The 23,102-nt window shown below is 35.1% G+C and overlaps 2 non-coding genes across 2 annotated transcripts; both read right to left on the reverse strand.

The window, feature by feature from the left end:
* Positions 1 to 11,387: 11,387 nt before the first annotated feature.
* Positions 11,388 to 11,491, reverse strand: LOC134661952 (U6 spliceosomal RNA). The gene has a single exon (XR_010097999.1). It is a non-coding gene; the product is annotated as a U6 spliceosomal RNA (small nuclear RNA).
* Positions 11,492 to 22,484: 10,993 nt separating this feature from the next.
* LOC134661953 (U6 spliceosomal RNA) lies at positions 22,485 to 22,588 on the reverse strand. Its single transcript, XR_010098000.1, has one exon. It is a non-coding gene; the product is annotated as a U6 spliceosomal RNA (small nuclear RNA).
* Positions 22,589 to 23,102: the final 514 nt, after the last annotated feature.

The following is a 23,102-nucleotide window of genomic DNA, read 5'->3' on the forward strand; positions in this document are numbered from 1 at the left end:
TGGCAATATTCGGCCAAATAAAGTCGGTCAAATAGTAGGAGATCGGCATATATGGTCGACCTTCACCGATCTGTCTGACGGATGAAACTTACATATTATGAAAGAAAATATGTTCCTGAACATAAATAAATAGGGTTACCTAAAGAAATATGGTCAAGGCTATTTTTAATTAATTTTTGAAAAAAGATTTTTTTTCTTCAATTTTTACCGATCTGTCTGACAAACGAAATAAGTTCCAATGGAAAGTATACAACTTGTACAACATAAATCAACTAGGTTGCCTATCTTTTTCCGGTCACTATTATGTGGTTGCCTAGTTTAAACAGGTGAGTTTTTATCGATAATTGCACTCTTCTGTCTTTACGCTTGAATTATACATCAAAATGATGGTAATTTTATTGCGAATACAGTGGCATAGGGTTGCCTGCGAAAATCCGGTCACAAATAAGGGTTGCCAGGCTTTTAAATAAAATAAGAAGGGAAGACTTTTAGCGATAACTCATAAACGGCTTAATTTATCAAGTTTGTTTTAATTTTGTTTGAATGAGTTTTTTAAGCAATATTTTTATGATTTTTTTCATATTTTTTAGATCGATTTTTCAAAAGTTAGAAGGAATAACCGTTTTTTGTTCTTTTTAAATTATTATTTCCGAAATAATACACTTTATCAAAAAATGTTGTTTGCAGATCCCCATTTATTTTTAAAGACCTATCCAACGATACCCCACACTATAGGGTTAAAACGATAAAAATAAAATCACATACATTTTGTTTCTTTCAAAGCGATTATTTTCGAAAACATTCACTTAATCAAAAAATGTTTTTCTAAGACCCCTAATTATTTTAAAAGACCTATCTAACTATATCCCACATCGTAGGGTTGAAGTGAAAATAAAAAACCTCACATACATTTTGTTTCGTTAGAAGCGATTATTTTCGAAAATGTTCACTTTATCAAAATTATTTTTGAAGACTCTTATTCATTTTAAAAGACCTATTGAACGACATCCCACACATTAAGGTTGAAACGAAAAAAAATCGCCACACACATTTAGTTTCTTTCGAAGCGTTTATTTCCGAAACTTTTCACTTTTTCAAAAAATGTCTATAGAAAACCCCCATCTATTTTAAAAGACCTATCCAACGACACCCCACATTATAGACTTGAAACGATGAAAAAAATTTCACACACATTATGTATCTTTTAAAGCGATTATTTCCGAAAATATTCACTTTATCAAAAAATGATTTTCGAAAACCCTTATTAATTTTAAAAGACCTATCCAACGATATCCCACATCATATGGTTGAAACGAAAAAAATAATGCTCACCTACATTTTGTTTCGTTAGAAGCGATTATTTTCGAAAATGTTCACTTTATCAAAAAATGTGTCGAGTGTCGTTGGATAGGTCTTTCAAAATAAATAGGGGTCTGCAAACAACATTTTTTGATAAAGTGAATAATTTCGGAAATAATAATTTAGAAAGAACAAAAAACGGTTATTCCTTCTAACTTTTGAAAAATCAATCCAAAAAATATGAAAAAAATCATAAAAATAGTGCTTAAAAATCTCATTCAAACAAAATTAAAACAAGCTTGATAAGTTAAGCCGTTTATGAGTTATCACTAAAAGTCTTCCCTTCTTATTTTATTTAAAAGCCTGGCAACCCTTATTTTTGACCGGATTTTCGCAGGCAACTCTATGCCACTGTATTCGCAATAAAATTACCATCATTTTGATGTATAATTCAAGCGTCAGACAGATGAGTGCAATTATCGATAAAAACGCACCTGTTTAAACTAGGCAACCGCATAATAGTGACCGTAAAAAGATAGGCAACCTAGTTGATTTATGTTGTACAAGTTGTATACTTTCCATTGGAACTTATTTCGTTTGTCAGACAGATCGGTGAAATTTGAAGAATTTTTTTTTTTTTAATTAATAAAAAATAGCCTTGACCATATTTCTTTAGGCAACCCTAGTTATTTATGTTCAGGAACATATTTTCTTTCATAATATGTGAGTTTCATCCGTCAGACAGATCGGTGAAGGTCGACCATATATCCCTATAGCCGGATCTTAGACTAAAAGTGGCCGAATAGGCCGAATACCGAATAGTTGCAGAATATTCGTGGCATCTCTACAAATTCAAACGAACAAACTTGACTGGAATGACAAACTTTTTGTTTAAGTAGTTTTGTACTGGGTACCTACTATTGTCTTAGCAATAGCATCCAGTTCAGTACCTAACGTAACATAATATTGCCAAAAGTTTCCGTAAACCAGCATCCTGTACCTTTAAGACGTGAGATGTAAAATTTGTGCGGAGCAGCGCACACCTATTATGAAATTTGTGCACACAGACAAGCCGGACACACACACATGCGCCCTACTCGGACTTAGGTGGCTATTGGGGGAGGGCGCGTTCGAATACTTGCGACTCTCCCCGGCTTAAATTCCCGTATTAATATGTATCTTCTTTACGCGTGGATTTCAGAACGCCGATGGTGCCCGTAATTATATTGTGGTCAGTTAAATACGTTACCCTTTTTAATGCCGGAAAATTCATAAGATAACTTTTTCAATATTTACGCGAATTTTAAGTTCTTTCCGGTATTGATTTGATAAATATCTAATCTTAAAACTTGTTTTCTTGTTCCATAAAATAACTTTATATTATTGTTCGTATCGACGCATATCTTATGAAGGGTCCACGGAAAGAACATGTCTAGTCACATTTTTCGGAAAATGAGATTTTTATCTCAAAATGAAGAGCTCTTAATGAACTATTAGTTATATCTTTTGCTACCACTGTATAATAAATGTAACACAACTTTATTAGTTAAATAATATCTGGCCACGGAATTACCATACGTTTTGACATTGTTCCAAATTTTAAAACCGCGATTACTCAAAATGTCACTAGTGTGACTAGACATGTTCTTTCCGTGGACCCTTCATATCATTTTGGTTATTTGCCGTGCGTTGTTCGCTGGGAATAATTAATTGTTTTAAGTTGTAATTAAGTGAGAAAATATTATTTAATTATTACATCCCATGCTAGTCTATGTCAATTGTTAACATTAGCGTATTTATTAATGTATTTTTAATTTTGTACTCAATTTTGATCGAAAATGATTCACATTTTAATCTGTACGACATTTTAAGCCTCTACGAAATAAGTTCCTTACTTTGTTATTTTAGACTTTCACGAGGCTACGCCGTAGCGCTACGATCGTGTATTCATCTGTGATCGTAGCATCGCCACATTACATTCCCACGAGACGAGCGCATTACTTTATAAGCATCACTTCATGGGTAGAAACATTATAAGCTGTAGTGAATCATTTTAAAACCATTTAATGACTTTATGGCCAGCAAATAAATATACCTTAGTCAATTTAATCATCATAAATTATATATGTACATCAGTTTCCTTACTTACTAAATAATAAAATAAATTGTATAGGAAAGTATGGCATGGTAAATTAATAATCTTATACCTTTAAGCGAGCAATTCTTGTATGTAGGAAACGGCTCTAACGATTTTCGAAGAAATTTGCTATATGGGGGTTTTCGGGGGCGAAAAATCGATCTAGCTAGGTCTTATCTCTGGGAAATGCGCAGTTTTGAGTTTTTATATTGCAGATATTATTTTTTAATCTCGCTTAAAACTTAATACTCGTACTTATTAAGCTTACATATTATTTGAAATATGTTTTCGCAAAGCTCGCTTAAAACTAATTATATATGAATTTTTATCGATGTATGGAGTGAGCACACTAAGCTAACTTATTTCTCTATACCTTCATTTTTTTAAATACCTCAATCAAAAGCTAAACACACATAACACGCATTGTATGTAATATCTGGGAGGGGAACACCCAAATATTCCGAAATATGTTTTTCCGACTTTCATAACCTCGATTTTCATAATCCCGATTTTTTATATGTCCGAAATATCGAAATTACGATTTTGAAAACCACGAAAGAAGAAAATCACGACTATGCTATTACCGAAAACTTAAAATGCGATTGTCATATGCACGAAAACTTAAAATTCCGATTTAAAAAAAATCCGAAAATATTTTTTCCGAATTTGTCTATTCCGAAAAAATCATTGACCGATCGGAAAAAAGTAATTCGGTATTCAGAAATTCGAACTTTTGTCAACTCGGAATAATGAAACTCGTGATTTTCAAAATAAGATTTTAACGCACTTATACTTTTTAAAAGTCTATATAACTAACCAAAATCCGAATCGGAGCACCCCACTATCCACGTGGTCTTGTCTGTCCTACCCCTAGAGTGTATGTAAAAAAGCCGGAGGCGCGGAGGGGAAGCAGCCCTCGCCCGCCGTAGCAAAGCGCAGAGCACAATGTGAGCCGTAGCGGCTGAGGCTGTTCGGCGACCAGCAGGCCGAAGCTGCGGAGGCGAGCATTTGTGCCTGCGCTTTGCTACGCAAGGGCGAAGGGGCTGCTTTGCCCGTAGCGCCGGAGCAGATGCGGAACACGACTCGATAAAATAGGAATCACGTCAAATCGGAATTCAAAATTTCGGAATAATGACAATTCGGAATTCGTGATTTCAAAAATCGAAAATGTTAAATTCGGTGTTTATCACTATCGGAATTTTTAAATTCGGAATTATGCGGTTCGGAATTTAAAAAAATCGGCTTTCTTGCTATTCGGAAATATATACCTTCGTGATTTTCATCCTTCGTAATTACGACAGTCGGAATTTTGATGGATCGAGCATTTAAAAATCGGAATAATAAAGTTCGATATTCTAAAATTCGGCATTAAATATTTCGGAATTATGTAGTGTACCCATCTGGGAGACCGAGCTTTGCTCGGAAAACATAAAAATACTGAAAAATGTGCGTTTTCCCAGAGATAAGACCTAGCTAGATCGACTTTTCGCCCCTGAAAATTTCATCGAAATCGTTAGAGCCGTTTCCGAGTTCCTCAAAACATATATACCTATAAATAAATAAATATACACGAATTGCTCGTTTAAAGTTATAAGATATAGCATTAAATAACTCATTGCATCAAAAAAGATAAACAATGAATCTAGATGTTCTAGATACGAACAAGGACCCGAATAAACACAAGTTATTTTATCTTAGAATGAAATTTACACTGAATCATTAAAAAGCGCAAATACATTATTTAATTACGCTTGTCTTAACGCCAGAAAGCAATTTAATGACAAGGTAAAAATAAATCCGAATATATATGCTGACACATTTTTTCCATTCGCATCTAAATTAGGAAATTTCCGTTAATAATTAATTGGCGCAAAAAGGATTGTCAGTCGAGGTTGGACAGCGTAGCAACCCCATTTTCAGTGGGTAATTGAAAAGGGTAGTATAGTTGTTAAAAATTCAATAGGCTAAACTGTCTTAAACTCCGTCAGCGTCACGCGTCCGCCGAGCGCTGCTGCGGCGAGCTCTCGGCCGCGGCGTGTGTTACACACACACACACACACAAACACATTTACATTTACGACTCTCTGCCTCTATTAATTCACGAGTGTTACCGATGGCTATGCTCTGTTTATATCATTACATAGGGCCCGATTCGGATTTTGTAATAGATATCTATTAGACATCGCCAAGATACGATAACGATATGTTTAAGATCTAACCTGTCAAATTTGACATTTCCGCGATTCTGGAGATACTTTTGAACGATTTCCACAAGATATTACTTAGAGATCTAATTCACATCTAATAGATATCTAACACGATCTATCGTAAAAGTGACATTGGTTGCCCGAATTGCGCTGCACTGAACTGAACTGTCAAATTATTAACGAATATCTAAAAACAAGTTTCCTAAATTACATTTATGGGTGTTGCAATATTTTGATACAATTTTACAGACAATATTTAAAATTATTTAGGTAAAACGTGCCTACTTTGCTCCGTGGTAAGTAACTATGCTCCAATAAAAATAAAAAAGACTTATCGTTTAATATATCCAACAATGATATTTCTATATTATTATTTATTTACTCAGATAACCGAAATTGTATATAATTTTTGAATTGCTACTTTAGTCATAAAATTAATCTCTTTTCTTGGCGGGGTCTATCAATTTGGCGCACAATGGGGTGACTTTGCACCTCTAAGTGAACTATAGGTAGGAGCAAAAATACCCCCAACAATGAGTATGTTGTGCCCCGTATTCAAAGCTTCGTTTTATATAAAAGAACATTTCATAAAGTTGATTTACCGATGAAATATGTCACATGAGATGTTCTTCTTCATAATCAATTTGTCTGAATATTTAAATGAGAAACAGTTTAAAGAATATTCTATTCAAGATTTCCTTAAAGTGGAGTCAATTTTGGAGCAAAGTAGGCACGTTTTACGGTAGTACATAATTATCTCGCGGTGTAAAAGGTCACATGTCGACCGAGACAGCATTATTCGTCTGTTTACGAGTAGTATTTACGAATACTAATTAGAAAGAGGTAGTTCAACAACTTGGTAACATCTTATGTAGGTACTTCTCCCATCAACTGAATAAAATTGAACCTGAACTGAAGCCAAGAGGAAAGTGCATCTCGTTAAAAAAAACAACTTGTGTCTAGCATGTAGTCTAGCCCACAGGTTCAAAATCGTGAAAAATAGACACACTACTCTACTCCTAAAAATACGAGAGATACGAGGGTAATTTGAGAAGTAACTTGTTTCGCCTACGTATAGATGGCGTTGACGTCAACTCTGTATGTATTGATTTAGTGACAGCGTTTTACACAAAAATAAAACGCTAATTAAATAACTTACCATATTCGGAACCTAAAGTAATATATTGAGAGTGGCAACACTGTAGTTAGTCGTATTGTCCTTTTCTAGCATATACGTCCATCTCTCTCCCACACCCCCACCACTTCAGGCAGTTGCGTTTGACAATTTTGACAGTTAGAAACAAACGCAAATTACCTCATTGTCTCAAAATTATACATATTTACACCAGGCAGGATTAAAACTTTAGGTTCCGAATATGGTAAGTTATTTAATTAGCGTTTTATTTTTGTGTAAAACGCTGTCATTAAACAACTGTACCGATATTCGGAACCTAAAGTAATATATTGAGACGTGTTTGTTATCGCCTGGTGGTGGGAAGACGCCAAGCCAATGTGATTATACATGTACTTACATATTGTGTATATGTAATATTATTATATTAGGAGTGTTTAATTAATTAATTAATTATGTAGTACACCCTTTATTTTAATACATGTGAGGAGAGAGGTATTTAGTAAAGCATACAATTTTATATACCATTATATTATGATACTAACTTTCCATTTTATATACGTATTTAATGTAGGTACTTATACATTTTCAACGAAAATAAGTGAGTCACCACAAGGGTGCTATAGTACTTAATTATATGTATGTGAGACTATGTAAAAGAAGATAAGTCAGTCTACTCTTCAGGGAGCATACAACATCTGTGATATGGAGTGATGTAATTAAAATATGAAAAGATAAAAATCATAAAGTACTCGAGTAGTTTTTATTTATAACTCCCAATTATTGACAAGTTTGATAATAATTATCTAGTAAGGTAAGCAGTTGCAGGATATAACAAGGACAAGACCTTTCTTATTTCCAGAATCCCTCAGGATTAAGTAGACGAATATTTTAAATATTCGTTATATCACTATCACTACCCACAAAGTTAATATTGGGTAGGTACTTAATAAAATGTCATAGGGAATACTTTTAATGATTTTACTGAATTCTTTTAATGATTGTGAGCCAGTGTGAGCTATTTATTTGGTTATAGCTATAAAATGCATTTAATCGTTTGTACGCTTTACTAACGCGAACGCGAGCTAATGGACCTAAACAAACCTTACTTAAAATTGTGAAGGTTACTTTGAGAGCTTAAGCCATATCATAATACTCATGTGGGCACTAGTTACGACGCTTTTTGGTGCTCTTGGCGTTCAAATGGTAAATGTAGAATTGCCACAGAGCTTTATCAATGATATTTGTATAGGTGCAGCTCATTCTGCTTATATTCATGTTTAGCTATCATCAAGTGACCTTAATTGTACTCATTATTGTCTATATATGCAGTATGAGTAGTTTACCTTATCTGGTGCCTACTAGTAGACATAAACTTGATTGTTTCTGAACGCTAAAGTGGCTTAATTTATGTAAACCATTCATAGACATAGCTTAATTCTGAATATTCAGTCTTCTCTTTCCAGATTAAGAATAAGGTACTTAATTCGAAACCTTAGCTCATCGCATATGTGTTTTTAACCAAAATGAAAATTTGTGTTTATTTTGTGATTTTACATTATTTGCAATAACTGTGCGGAACCATGGGGTCCCCGACCTTTTGCCGGGCACCCGTGGGCCCAAAGCCAACAGCGCAGATGCCGTTTAAGAGGAACCTCTATTTTATCCAATGCTAGGGTCAACACTTTGTCGAATATATTTGATATTTATGTATATTTATCCTCCTTATGACCTAAGGGTAGGTAATTGTAACTTTTTGATACCAAATATACGCAGAATAGTCAATTATTTTGTATTCTGAAGTGCATATAATATTACTGGATTTGGGCCAGTGTGCTTTTGTATACTATATCTCTGGCCTACTATATAGGCTAGTCTATTAACATCCCGCCTCCTGGAAGGCAGTATACAGACTTCTTAGATATATTCACGGTAGTGCTAAGAGTGTGGACCTGGTTTTCCGACACTTGACTGCATGAGATTATTTTTTCAGGTCTCGAGCAAGAAGGGTGCCTAGATAGGTTGAGGTCCTCAACTTGTGGATTTGGTAGGAGCAAGACACAGACGGGGTGTAAATTAGTTAATCCACCATGTTTCAAGAGATTCATGTGCATTCATGCCTTCAGGTTACACTGTAGAGACAGACTAACACTTTGGCAGAGTTTTGCTAACATATAATAAATGACTGCATTTGTTTGGGTGTACAATTACATGTTCCACACCAAAAACATAATTATTTATATATTTCAATCTATTTTTGAAAGGTTTGCGTTTCAAAATAGCTTCGCCTTTTCGCAAGGCGTGCTCCTGTTCCCCTATTTTATTGTGCAAAGCGAACAGTATCACAATGCTATAATTTTGTATAAATTGAGAACTAGAGGGTCATGCCCTAGACGTGACCGCCCAGAAACTCTGCTAGAACAGTTCGTGCAAACCATTCAGTCACTATTTTTAAAAACCTTTTGTAGTGGGTACATTCCACGGTCTTAAATTTATTAAACGTGTAGTATCAAACTATGACAAGTCATGATAAGTGAAATAAGTGATAACAGTATCTGGTCCGTGCATAGAAGCACTTGCCCTTGAGGTTAGGGCATGGGTAGTTTATTATAAACTTAATCCGTGCATAGGAGCACTTACGATACAGGTGGTTTAAAACTTCCAGGGTCACAATACAGACACAAGGGTGTAAAATACATAATTCATAAACGCCCGTTAGGCCAGTTTTGTATATTTTATTTCAAACATGCTTGTGCAGCACCGCCAGCACATGATAATTTTCCTAATATACCATGGCAGTCAGGGATATAATAATTATGTAAAAAGGTAGGTAACCTTGGTCATGTCGTGTACATAGGTAGGTACTCGTAAACATGTTAACTGAAAGACAAGTGCTCTCCAGCCAAATATAATTTATGCAACTGTGAGCTGCTCTTACATTGGGATCATATGTATTTATTTCTAGTCTGTCATATTGTAGCAGGCCTAGACTTCAAAGGTTTGTAGATGTTTATAGGGCCGTTAAACGGACCCTTTGTACACCTTGAGCAGGCTGTTTGTTTCACACCATGGGTAATATATATTGTAAACATAGCTTATTTCAGAATGGAATCGTAAGCTCTGTCGTGTCGTGAGCTTACCGAGCCTGATTTAATTAGAGTCCACAGATTTTATGGACCTTGGAGGATTGACCACTCCTTATTCTAATTATCAATATTCTGCCTGGGCTTATAGTCGAAATTAGGTGACTAAATCTCTTAGTATTATCTATGCCACCCAAGTTATGAGGCTTAGCGTCTCCAGACCACAATTTTATATTAGGGTGCAAAGATTTTTTCATCTTTAAAATAAAAATGAGTCGAGATAGGCCTGGAATCTTAGGTTTTTATTTTACCTATTATAATTTTAGAAATGTTATGTAAATGGAAAGCAGTTTTCACTTTTACCACAGTTAATTAGCCCAATTTCGGGTTTAGCCAATAGGGTGTTCGGGACCCTTGAAATAGATTGGTAAACAAAAATGAAAACTCTAATAACGAAGCCTTGCCTATTTCGACTGATTTTTACCCAAAACATTATTTTAAACCATTTTTACTTTCTCTAAAAAGAGATATTTACAACTTAATCTTTGTAATATTTTTGTGATTGTGGTCTACTCGCACGCCTGTGTTATGACCATATCATTTATATTTCTGTGAATATGTCTGACGTGCCTTGCGCAGGCTTACATAGGTTATAATATCATCATCAATAACTTGACGTCAGTTTGTGAACGAATCAAAGATTCTTTTGGCACACCTTACGCAGGTGTAAACATGGCAGCCTTGCGCAGGTTTAGATAGGTACATAATATATTGGTTTCATCACAAATAACTTGACGTTAGTTTGTGAACGAATCAAAGATTCTTTTGGCACACCTTACGCAGGTGTAAACATGGCAGCCTTGCGCAGGTTTAGATAGGTACATAATATATTGGTTTCATCACAAATAACTTGACGTTAGTTTGTGAACGAATAAAAGATTCTCTTAGGCGCACCTTAGCAGGTGGAACCATAACAAACGTAAGTTTAAGAATAAGTATCATTCAAATCAAATACCCTGAGTTTATGGGTAATATTCCCTAAGTTACGGGTTCCTTGCTCGACAAGGTGAAAGGCTTTACGCCGGCTTTAACAGGTACTTTTAGAAAGTGTCATTCACGGTGACGCGCAGATTTGCCAAAACTAAACTTTAACTCTACAGTTAACTAATATAATTTGACAATATGAACCAAACCATGCGTCTTCGTCAATGAATCAATCTAAAGATTCCCGTATCGTTAATGCCCTTCCATGTCACAGGCTTCCGATTTTATTTGAAACGTTTAATTTAAGTGTACTATTTATGTAGGTAGGTAAGTAGGCTTAAGAATTGACCCTCTTATATGTAGCTACGTATAGAATTAATAATCAAGTTATTCAAATTCAAAATAACACAAGCACATATAGCACCTACATGCAAGAGTTCTTTTCCTTAACCTTTAAAGCTGTAAGTACCTGCTAAGTTATATATTTAAGTAGGTACCTACCTACATAAATCAAAGATCTAGTTGGAGAGATATAAGTTGATAGATACAGAGTGAAATACTTCACGAAATCGCATGTCATTCTTGCGCAGAGCCATGCTAATCTCTCTCTATGTCTAGTCAGATTTAAGTTTATGTACTGCCGAAGTACTCACTTTCCACAAAAATAAATGCAATGTTTGCGATGTAGGTTTGTTCGTTACCTTGTGTCCCTTAGAGCGGAAATATCGTCGACTCCTATTCGGGTACACGTTATTTATCAGCAAGTTTATTACCAAAAAATTAATTTTGCAATATTATATTAACCCGGAACGGGATAAAAAGATAAATTGCTGATAGATACTTGGACAGATAAAAAACCTACACGTCTATAAGCTTCTACCTTAATACGTAGGTTCTACGTAACACGTATTAACTATCCGATCCATACGTATTCGAAAACACAAATCACTTGAAAGGGTATACCTCCACACATCACCATTTAAGTATTATATAATTTCAACCGTTATTATACACACACAAAGATTTAAACTAACAAGACTCGGAAGAGACTTAATAAAATTAAATTATAATGGTGACACGTGCACGCTTTACCAGCTCGATGTGTTTTCTACCATGTGTTTTAGTATTTTCATTGGCATAGCCACGGTGCGCGCAGGCAGCCTTTGAAAACACTTGCACATCACTATTCCGGATCATTTTTATTTGCTAGATAGTTTAACGGACAACTAAATTTAAATATTTATTTCGAACGGCAAAAGCCGTTAGAAACTGTTTTTCAATATAGTCAGCTAAACTGGGGTACAAATTCAAAAACTCACCAGCAGTTTAGCTTCACGACCTTCCAGATGGAAAAACAGCAAGCCAAAATGAGGTAATTTGCGTTTGTTTCTAACTGTCAAAATTGTCAAACGCAACTGCCTGAAGTGGTGGGGGTGTGGGAGAGAGATGGACGTATATGCTAGAAAAGGACAATACGACTAACTACAGTGTTGCCACTCTCAATATATTACTTTAGGTTCCGAATATCGGTACAGTTGTTTAATTTAGTAATTAAACATATTTAATATGTGGCGTCATGTCATTTTTGGCAGGAATTTGACATTTGACAGTAGTTCAAACAAAACTGGTCTGAGTTACGCAGGAAAATGGAGAAAATTGGAATTCGTGGAGTTTTTCACTTCTTTTTTTGGAAGGCAAAACTGTGAAACAAATCCATAAAAGGATTTTACCTACGTTGGGTAGTTCGTGTCCTTCCTAGGGAACGATTTGACTTTGCGTAAATGAGTTTAAGCGAGGCAGGACATGCATTAAAGATGCACCTCGCCCTGGAGTCCCGAAAACAGCACTTTTACCCGAAATCATCGATAAAATCCATGATTTAGTTTTAGCCGACCGAAGATTGAAAATACGCGAATTAGCTGAAGCCACAAACATCTCTTCTGAGCGGGTGCATTTTATTTTACACGTCGATTTGCACAAGAAAAAGCTTTGTGTAAGGTAAGTGCCGCGATTACTGACTCCAGAACAAATGCGTATTCGCATGTGAACATCTGATGAAGATTTGCAGGTGTTTAAAAAAAATCCAACAGATTTTATTCGCCGTTTTGTTACTATGGATGGAACCTGGATCCATCACTACATCCCGGAGACGAAACATCAGTCGAAACAATGGGCTGGTCATGGTGAGCCAACTCCAAAGAAAGCCATATGCATTCCGTCTGCTGGAAAGGTGATGGCGTCTGTGTTTTGGGACGCAAAGGGATACTTTTAATTGCCTACCTGGCCAAGGGAAAAACTATAACTGGAGCATACTACGCATCACTTTTGGATCAGTTACAGGCGGCAATAGCTGAAAAACGTCCAGGTTTGGCAAAAAATAATGTGATTTTTCACCATGACTACGCTCCGGTGCATTCAAGTCGTGTCGCTGCACAAAAATTGTCGGAGTTACGATTGGAACTTCTTCCACACCCTACTTATTCACCAGATTTGGCTTCGTCGGACTATCACCTCTTCCCGAAACTGAAAACATTTCTCTTAGGGCGAAATTTTAAGTCCGATGAGGAGGTTATATGGGAGGTCAATGCGTATTTCGAGGCCCTTGAAGAAACGCACTTCCGTGAAGGCATAGAGAAATTGCAGACTCGTTGGGACAAGTGCGTAGAACTTCGGAGGGACTACGTAGAGAGATAAAATAAATACATTTGCAATATTATTATTTTTTGATATGAAACCAAGTTACTTCTCAAACAACCCTCGTACCTCATAGGAGTCGGAATGATGTATAGAAAAATGTATTTCTAAGCGTTTATTTAGCACAAAAAAATAATTCAAAAGTTAAAGACAAAACAGGCGGAAAGAAAGAGATATTTATTTTTTCGTCAATATCTCAAAAAGTTTTAATATTTAAGAAATCTAAATAGAATGTTTTTAAAGAAGAGGAAATTTTCAATAAAAAAGTTATACCTTCAACTGTATCTCCATTATTTATACTTTTTTTCAACTCTGAACATAGCCCTCCGCGCCTCTCGCCTCGACGTTTTTTATTTGCAAATGCCATATTTTAACCTCCTCTGAGAACACACTAGCTGGCGTCCTTAAATAAAAAAAATACAATACCTAACCTAATTTTATTATGCGTTAGATGTACCTACTTTTGTTCTTATGACAGCGGCCTGCCAAATCCAATTTTAATATTCATATTTTGCAGGCAAATCCAATTTTTAAGGGGGAATAATATTTCTTCATAAAACCAAAGAACTAAACAAATACATAAAAACTTACTAATTAAGTACAAAAATAACTAACAGATAAAAATTTGGCCTAGATCGCCGTCAACGAGCAAGGTGCCCAGAAGGCTGTCCGTATTTCCTTGCTGTATGGCGATACTAATGCGCTGTGCGAAATAGTGGCCAGCCCTCTGGTCACCAGAAGTCTTAGGCGCGTGGCCAGGTCTTTGTGAAGTAAGTAAATATTAAAAGTAATTTTTACATCTAGGCGAAAAAAAATTTACAACGAATAAGTGTTTTGATTTAAAGATAAAATGACGAGTTCCATTTAAAACTTTAATGTCTGTCAGTGGGCATGTCTAAACCAAGTCACGTAGTGGCAGCGTCGCGACAAAAAAAACTTACTAAAAACTTAACACTAATTACATATGTATCTGTAAGATATATTAAAAAAAAAATGTTAATGTTTTTTTTTTGTAAAATATATTTTTAGGGTTCCGTACCTCAAAAGGAAAAAACGGAACCCTAATAGGATCACTCGTCTGTCTGTCTGTCTGTCTGTCTGTCCGTCCGTCCGTCTGTCACAGCCTATTTTTCCGAAACTACTGGACCAATTAAGTTGAAATTTGGTACACATATGTAAGTTTGTGACCCAAAGATGGTCGTGTAACGTAAATAAATGAATTTTAAATATGGAGGCCATTTTTGGGGGGCTATTAGGTATGATGCACGAATGTTTTTTATTAACAAAAAAACTGAGATTCTATAACGAGCGTATCTTCATGGTTCCAAGTAGCAAGTAAGTAACCTAGTAACTATGTGGTTTTCCTTTTATGCATTTTAAATACAACCCTTAACCACTTTGTTTAACAGCTGTTTAAAATACTTCAATTTTTTTTTTAAATACGGCCATATATGTTTTAGGTATGTGTCTACAATAATAGAAAGATGGCGCCACAGTTGTATCCATCTGTATGTGTTAACTTATTTAAGGAGTTTTATTAAGTGATTGGTGTCATAATTAGTATTTAGCTATCAATCAAAATTTAACACACAAATTATTATTTTTAATCCACTATTGTTACAAAATTAGAAATGATGTGTTAAGAAGGATTTATTTTTCATCCATCCACTAGATGGCAGTGCAAGCCAAACGAACAATATTTACTGAAGTCGAGTTAATTCTTGAGGTACCTAGTAGGTATACCTACTCATAATTACTGTAGTAAAATTGTTAATATTCATTTTTGAATCGATTATAAAAATATTTTTGGGCTTAAGTTATCGTTTCATTTTACTTTATACGGACCATTCGAAACCTACTCGCATAACTAACTCAAATTTGAATACCAATTTTAAAGAAAAACTTGAGTGCAGAATGTATTCTTTCTTACACTACCTACATTTTGCCTTTCTGCTGTGTTATCGAGACGGGCTTCCCAAACATCAGATATACCTATATCTTTAACCTCGTAAGTCCCCGCGTACTTGCACAAGTACAAATTAAGGATAGCACTGCAGACCTGACATTTTAACTACATAGATAGCGTAACTGCCTAATGTACTTACTCAAGTACAAATTTTTCATTCCCCATTTACCGGGTAGTTTTTTTACAACGACAACACTGACACGGTCATTCTCATTCTATATTCTATGGTCAATTTCGCCATGTTAGACAGGTAAAGTCAACTGTCAGTGTCAGTGTCACTTTTTCGCAAAATGGCCACACAGTCAGGTCGCTGGCCAGCACGAGGTAAGATAATCGGTTTATATTCAAGTAATCACTTGTTTTTTCTGTTGTCATACGAATGTATTAGTATATTTAAATTATAAATATTGTAAAATAAACAATATTTCAAAGAAACCTGTATATTTAAGGAGGTTTGTGATTGGTCAAAATAATTTGTACTTACGGTAGTACGTTCGGTCTAACTTACAAGTATTTTTTTTCTTATTCTAGCGTTTGATGAAAAGCAAATATCACAACTTTTCAATAACTATGACTTCAAGGACTCGGATAATGAAGATATGTTTATATCTGAACCCGACCAGGAATCAAATAGGGACTTTTCTTCGTTTTCGGAATATGAAGATGGAGAAATAGAAGTTGCAGTACGCGGACGTGTATCTAGTCATCGATTTCAAAGTGCTCGTGGTCAATGAGCTGGGCGTAACTGTGGAAGAAGCATAAGTGTACAAGGGCATGACGTGGGCAAAGTACCAGGGATAGGTCTGGAGATCTAGTCCAGGTTTTGAACACCCAAATCCAACCTCCGTGGATGTAGTAACGTTATTAAAATAATGAAATGAGGTTATTTTATTCACTTTTTTATAAGAAGAAGATTAGTTATGTTGTAATAAAGTAAATTTTTTACTTTAGTGATGTTTAGAGAAAATATAGATTTAATTTTAAATTTAAATAAACGCTTTAACTTTTTTATTATACTGTGTAAAAACCCAATGTACTCACACAAGTACAAAATATTTTCAATAATTTCCTTCTTAAAGAGGTGCTATACATAAAAAACATACCATAAAAATACTCTGCCTCTATTAATTCACGAGTGTTACCGATGGCTATGCTCTGTTTATATCATTACATAGGGCCCGATTCGGATTTTGTAATAGATATCTATTAGACATCGCCAAGATACGATAACGATATGTTTAAGATCTAACCTGTCAAATTTGACATTTCCGCGATTCTGGAGATACTTTTGAACGATTTCCACAAGATATTACTTAGAGATCTAATTCACATCTAATAGATATCTAACACGATCTATCGTAAAAGTGACATTGGTTGCCCGAATTGCGCTGCACTGAACTGAACTGTCAAATTATTAACGAATATCTAAAAACAAGTTTCCTAAATTACATTTATGGGTGTTGCAATATTTTGATACAATTTTACAGACAATATTTAAAATTATTTAGGTAAAACGTGCCTACTTTGCTCCGTGGTAAGTAACTATGCTCCAATAAAAATAAAAAAGACTTATCGTTTAATATATCCAACAATGATATTTCTATATTATTATTTATTTACTCAGATAACCGAAATTGTATATAATTTTTGAATTGCTACTTTAGTCATAAAATTAATCTCTTTTCTTGGCGGGGTCTATCAATTTGGCGCACAATGGGGTGACTTTGCACCTCTAAGTGAACTATAGGTAGGAGCAAAAATACCCCCAACAATGAGTATGTTGTGCCCCGTATTCAAAGCTTCGTTTTATATAAAAGAACATTTCATAAAGTTGATTTACCGATGAAATATGTCACATGAGATGTTCTTCTTCATAATCAATTTGTCTGAATATTTAAATGAGAAACAGTTTAAAGAATATTCTATTCAAGATTTCCTTAAAGTGGAGTCAATTTTGGAGCAAAGTAGGCACGTTTTACGGTAGTACATAATTATCTCGCGGTGTAAAAGGTCACATGTCGACCGAGACAGCATTATTCGTCTGTTTACGAGTAGTATTTACGAATACTAATTAGAAAGAGGTAGTTCAACAACTTGGTAACATCTTATGTAGGTACTTCTCCCATCAACTGAATAAAATTGAACCTGAACTGAAGCCAAGAGGAAAGTGCATCTCGTTAAAAAAAACAACTTGTGTCTAGCATGTAGTCTAGCCCACAGGTTCAAAATCGTGAAAAATAGACACACTACTCTACTCCTAAAAATACGAGAGATACGAGGGTAATTTGAGAAGTAACTTGTTTCGCCTACGTATAGATGGCGTTGACGTCAACTCTGTATGTATTGATTTAGTGACAGCGTTTTACACAAAAATAAAACGCTAATTAAATAACTTACCATATTCGGAACCTAAAGTAATATATTGAGAGTGGCAACACTGTAGTTAGTCGTATTGTCCTTTTCTAGCATATACGTCCATCTCTCTCCCACACCCCCACCACTTCAGGCAGTTGCGTTTGACAATTTTGACAGTTAGAAACAAACGCAAATTACCTCATTGTCTCAAAATTATACATATTTACACCAGGCAGGATTAAAACTTTAGGTTCCGAATATGGTAAGTTATTTAATTAGCGTTTTATTTTTGTGTAAAACGCTGTCATTAAACAACTGTACCGATATTCGGAACCTAAAGTAATATATTGAGACGTGTTTGTTATCGCCTGGTGGTGGGAAGACGCCAAGCCAATGTGATTATACATGTACTTACATATTGTGTATATGTAATATTATTATATTAGGAGTGTTTAATTAATTAATTAATTATGTAGTACACCCTTTATTTTAATACATGTGAGGAGAGAGGTATTTAGTAAAGCATACAATTTTATATACCATTATATTATGATACTAACTTTCCATTTTATATACGTATTTAATGTAGGTACTTATACATTTTCAACGAAAATAAGTGAGTCACCACAAGGGTGCTATAGTACTTAATTATATGTATGTGAGACTATGTAAAAGAAGATAAGTCAGTCTACTCTTCAGGGAGCATACAACATCTGTGATATGGAGTGATGTAATTAAAATATGAAAAGATAAAAATCATAAAGTACTCGAGTAGTTTTTATTTATAACTCCCAATTATTGACAAGTTTGATAATAATTATCTAGTAAGGTAAGCAGTTGCAGGATATAACAAGGACAAGACCTTTCTTATTTCCAGAATCCCTCAGGATTAAGTAGACGAATATTTTAAATATTCGTTATATCACTATCACTACCCACAAAGTTAATATTGGGTAGGTACTTAATAAAATGTCATAGGGAATACTTTTAATGATTTTACTGAATTCTTTTAATGATTGTGAGCCAGTGTGAGCTATTTATTTGGTTATAGCTATAAAATGCATTTAATCGTTTGTACGCTTTACTAACGCGAACGCGAGCTAATGGACCTAAACAAACCTTACTTAAAATTGTGAAGGTTACTTTGAGAGCTTAAGCCATATCATAATACTCATGTGGGCACTAGTTACGACGCTTTTTGGTGCTCTTGGCGTTCAAATGGTAAATGTAGAATTGCCACAGAGCTTTATCAATGATATTTGTATAGGTGCAGCTCATTCTGCTTATATTCATGTTTAGCTATCATCAAGTGACCTTAATTGTACTCATTATTGTCTATATATGCAGTATGAGTAGTTTACCTTATCTGGTGCCTACTAGTAGACATAAACTTGATTGTTTCTGAACGCTAAAGTGGCTTAATTTATGTAAACCATTCATAGACATAGCTTAATTCTGAATATTCAGTCTTCTCTTTCCAGATTAAGAATAAGGTACTTAATTCGAAACCTTAGCTCATCGCATATGTGTTTTTAACCAAAATGAAAATTTGTGTTTATTTTGTGATTTTACATTATTTGCAATAACTGTGCGGAACCATGGGGTCCCCGACCTTTTGCCGGGCACCCGTGGGCCCAAAGCCAACAGCGCAGATGCCGTTTAAGAGGAACCTCTATTTTATCCAATGCTAGGGTCAACACTTTGTCGAATATATTTGATATTTATGTATATTTATCCTCCTTATGACCTAAGGGTAGGTAATTGTAACTTTTTGATACCAAATATACGCAGAATAGTCAATTATTTTGTATTCTGAAGTGCATATAATATTACTGGATTTGGGCCAGTGTGCTTTTGTATACTATATCTCTGGCCTACTATATAGGCTAGTCTATTAACATCCCGCCTCCTGGAAGGCAGTATACAGACTTCTTAGATATATTCACGGTAGTGCTAAGAGTGTGGACCTGGTTTTCCGACACTTGACTGCATGAGATTATTTTTTCAGGTCTCGAGCAAGAAGGGTGCCTAGATAGGTTGAGGTCCTCAACTTGTGGATTTGGTAGGAGCAAGACACAGACGGGGTGTAAATTAGTTAATCCACCATGTTTCAAGAGATTCATGTGCATTCATGCCTTCAGGTTACACTGTAGAGACAGACTAACACTTTGGCAGAGTTTTGCTAACATATAATAAATGACTGCATTTGTTTGGGTGTACAATTACATGTTCCACACCAAAAACATAATTATTTATATATTTCAATCTATTTTTGAAAGGTTTGCGTTTCAAAATAGCTTCGCCTTTTCGCAAGGCGTGCTCCTGTTCCCCTATTTTATTGTGCAAAGCGAACAGTATCACAATGCTATAATTTTGTATAAATTGAGAACTAGAGGGTCATGCCCTAGACGTGACCGCCCAGAAACTCTGCTAGAACAGTTCGTGCAAACCATTCAGTCACTATTTTTAAAAACCTTTTGTAGTGGGTACATTCCACGGTCTTAAATTTATTAAACGTGTAGTATCAAACTATGACAAGTCATGATAAGTGAAATAAGTGATAACAGTATCTGGTCCGTGCATAGAAGCACTTGCCCTTGAGGTTAGGGCATGGGTAGTTTATTATAAACTTAATCCGTGCATAGGAGCACTTACGATACAGGTGGTTTAAAACTTCCAGGGTCACAATACAGACACAAGGGTGTAAAATACATAATTCATAAACGCCCGTTAGGCCAGTTTTGTATATTTTATTTCAAACATGCTTGTGCAGCACCGCCAGCACATGATAATTTTCCTAATATACCATGGCAGTCAGGGATATAATAATTATGTAAAAAGGTAGGTAACCTTGGTCATGTCGTGTACATAGGTAGGTACTCGTAAACATGTTAACTGAAAGACAAGTGCTCTCCAGCCAAATATAATTTATGCAACTGTGAGCTGCTCTTACATTGGGATCATATGTATTTATTTCTAGTCTGTCATATTGTAGCAGGCCTAGACTTCAAAGGTTTGTAGATGTTTATAGGGCCGTTAAACGGACCCTTTGTACACCTTGAGCAGGCTGTTTGTTTCACACCATGGGTAATATATATTGTAAACATAGCTTATTTCAGAATGGAATCGTAAGCTCTGTCGTGTCGTGAGCTTACCGAGCCTGATTTAATTAGAGTCCACAGATTTTATGGACCTTGGAGGATTGACCACTCCTTATTCTAATTATCAATATTCTGCCTGGGCTTATAGTCGAAATTAGGTGACTAAATCTCTTAGTATTATCTATGCCACCCAAGTTATGAGGCTTAGCGTCTCCAGACCACAATTTTATATTAGGGTGCAAAGATTTTTTCATCTTTAAAATAAAAATGAGTCGAGATAGGCCTGGAATCTTAGGTTTTTATTTTACCTATTATAATTTTAGAAATGTTATGTAAATGGAAAGCAGTTTTCACTTTTACCACAGTTAATTAGCCCAATTTCGGGTTTAGCCAATAGGGTGTTCGGGACCCTTGAAATAGATTGGTAAACAAAAATGAAAACTCTAATAACGAAGCCTTGCCTATTTCGACTGATTTTTACCCAAAACATTATTTTAAACCATTTTTACTTTCTCTAAAAAGAGATATTTACAACTTAATCTTTGTAATATTTTTGTGATTGTGGTCTACTCGCACGCCTGTGTTATGACCATATCATTTATATTTCTGTGAATATGTCTGACGTGCCTTGCGCAGGCTTACATAGGTTATAATATCATCATCAATAACTTGACGTCAGTTTGTGAACGAATCAAAGATTCTTTTGGCACACCTTACGCAGGTGTAAACATGGCAGCCTTGCGCAGGTTTAGATAGGTACATAATATATTGGTTTCATCACAAATAACTTGACGTTAGTTTGTGAACGAATCAAAGATTCTTTTGGCACACCTTACGCAGGTGTAAACATGGCAGCCTTGCGCAGGTTTAGATAGGTACATAATATATTGGTTTCATCACAAATAACTTGACGTTAGTTTGTGAACGAATAAAAGATTCTCTTAGGCGCACCTTAGCAGGTGGAACCATAACAAACGTAAGTTTAAGAATAAGTATCATTCAAATCAAATACCCTGAGTTTATGGGTAATATTCCCTAAGTTACGGGTTCCTTGCTCGACAAGGTGAAAGGCTTTACGCCGGCTTTAACAGGTACTTTTAGAAAGTGTCATTCACGGTGACGCGCAGATTTGCCAAAACTAAACTTTAACTCTACAGTTAACTAATATAATTTGACAATATGAACCAAACCATGCGTCTTCGTCAATGAATCAATCTAAAGATTCCCGTATCGTTAATGCCCTTCCATGTCACAGGCTTCCGATTTTATTTGAAACGTTTAATTTAAGTGTACTATTTATGTAGGTAGGTAAGTAGGCTTAAGAATTGACCCTCTTATATGTAGCTACGTATAGAATTAATAATCAAGTTATTCAAATTCAAAATAACACAAGCACATATAGCACCTACATGCAAGAGTTCTTTTCCTTAACCTTTAAAGCTGTAAGTACCTGCTAAGTTATATATTTAAGTAGGTACCTACCTACATAAATCAAAGATCTAGTTGGAGAGATATAAGTTGATAGATACAGAGTGAAATACTTCACGAAATCGCATGTCATTCTTGCGCAGAGCCATGCTAATCTCTCTCTATGTCTAGTCAGATTTAAGTTTATGTACTGCCGAAGTACTCACTTTCCACAAAAATAAATGCAATGTTTGCGATGTAGGTTTGTTCGTTACCTTGTGTCCCTTAGAGCGGAAATATCGTCGACTCCTATTCGGGTACACGTTATTTATCAGCAAGTTTATTACCAAAAAATTAATTTTGCAATATTATATTAACCCGGAACGGGATAAAAAGATAAATTGCTGATAGATACTTGGACAGATAAAAAACCTACACGTCTATAAGCTTCTACCTTAATACGTAGGTTCTACGTAACACGTATTAACTATCCGATCCATACGTATTCGAAAACACAAATCACTTGAAAGGGTATACCTCCACACATCACCATTTAAGTATTATATAATTTCAACCGTTATTATACACACACAAAGATTTAAACTAACAAGACTCGGAAGAGACTTAATAAAATTAAATTATAATGGTGACACGTGCACGCTTTACCAGCTCGATGTGTTTTCTACCATGTGTTTTAGTATTTTCATTGGCATAGCCACGGTGCGCGCAGGCAGCCT

The sequence above is a fragment of the Cydia amplana genome, chromosome Z (assembly GCF_948474715.1).
Source record: "Cydia amplana chromosome Z, ilCydAmpl1.1, whole genome shotgun sequence".
Classification (NCBI taxonomy): Eukaryota; Metazoa; Arthropoda; class Insecta; order Lepidoptera; family Tortricidae; genus Cydia; species Cydia amplana.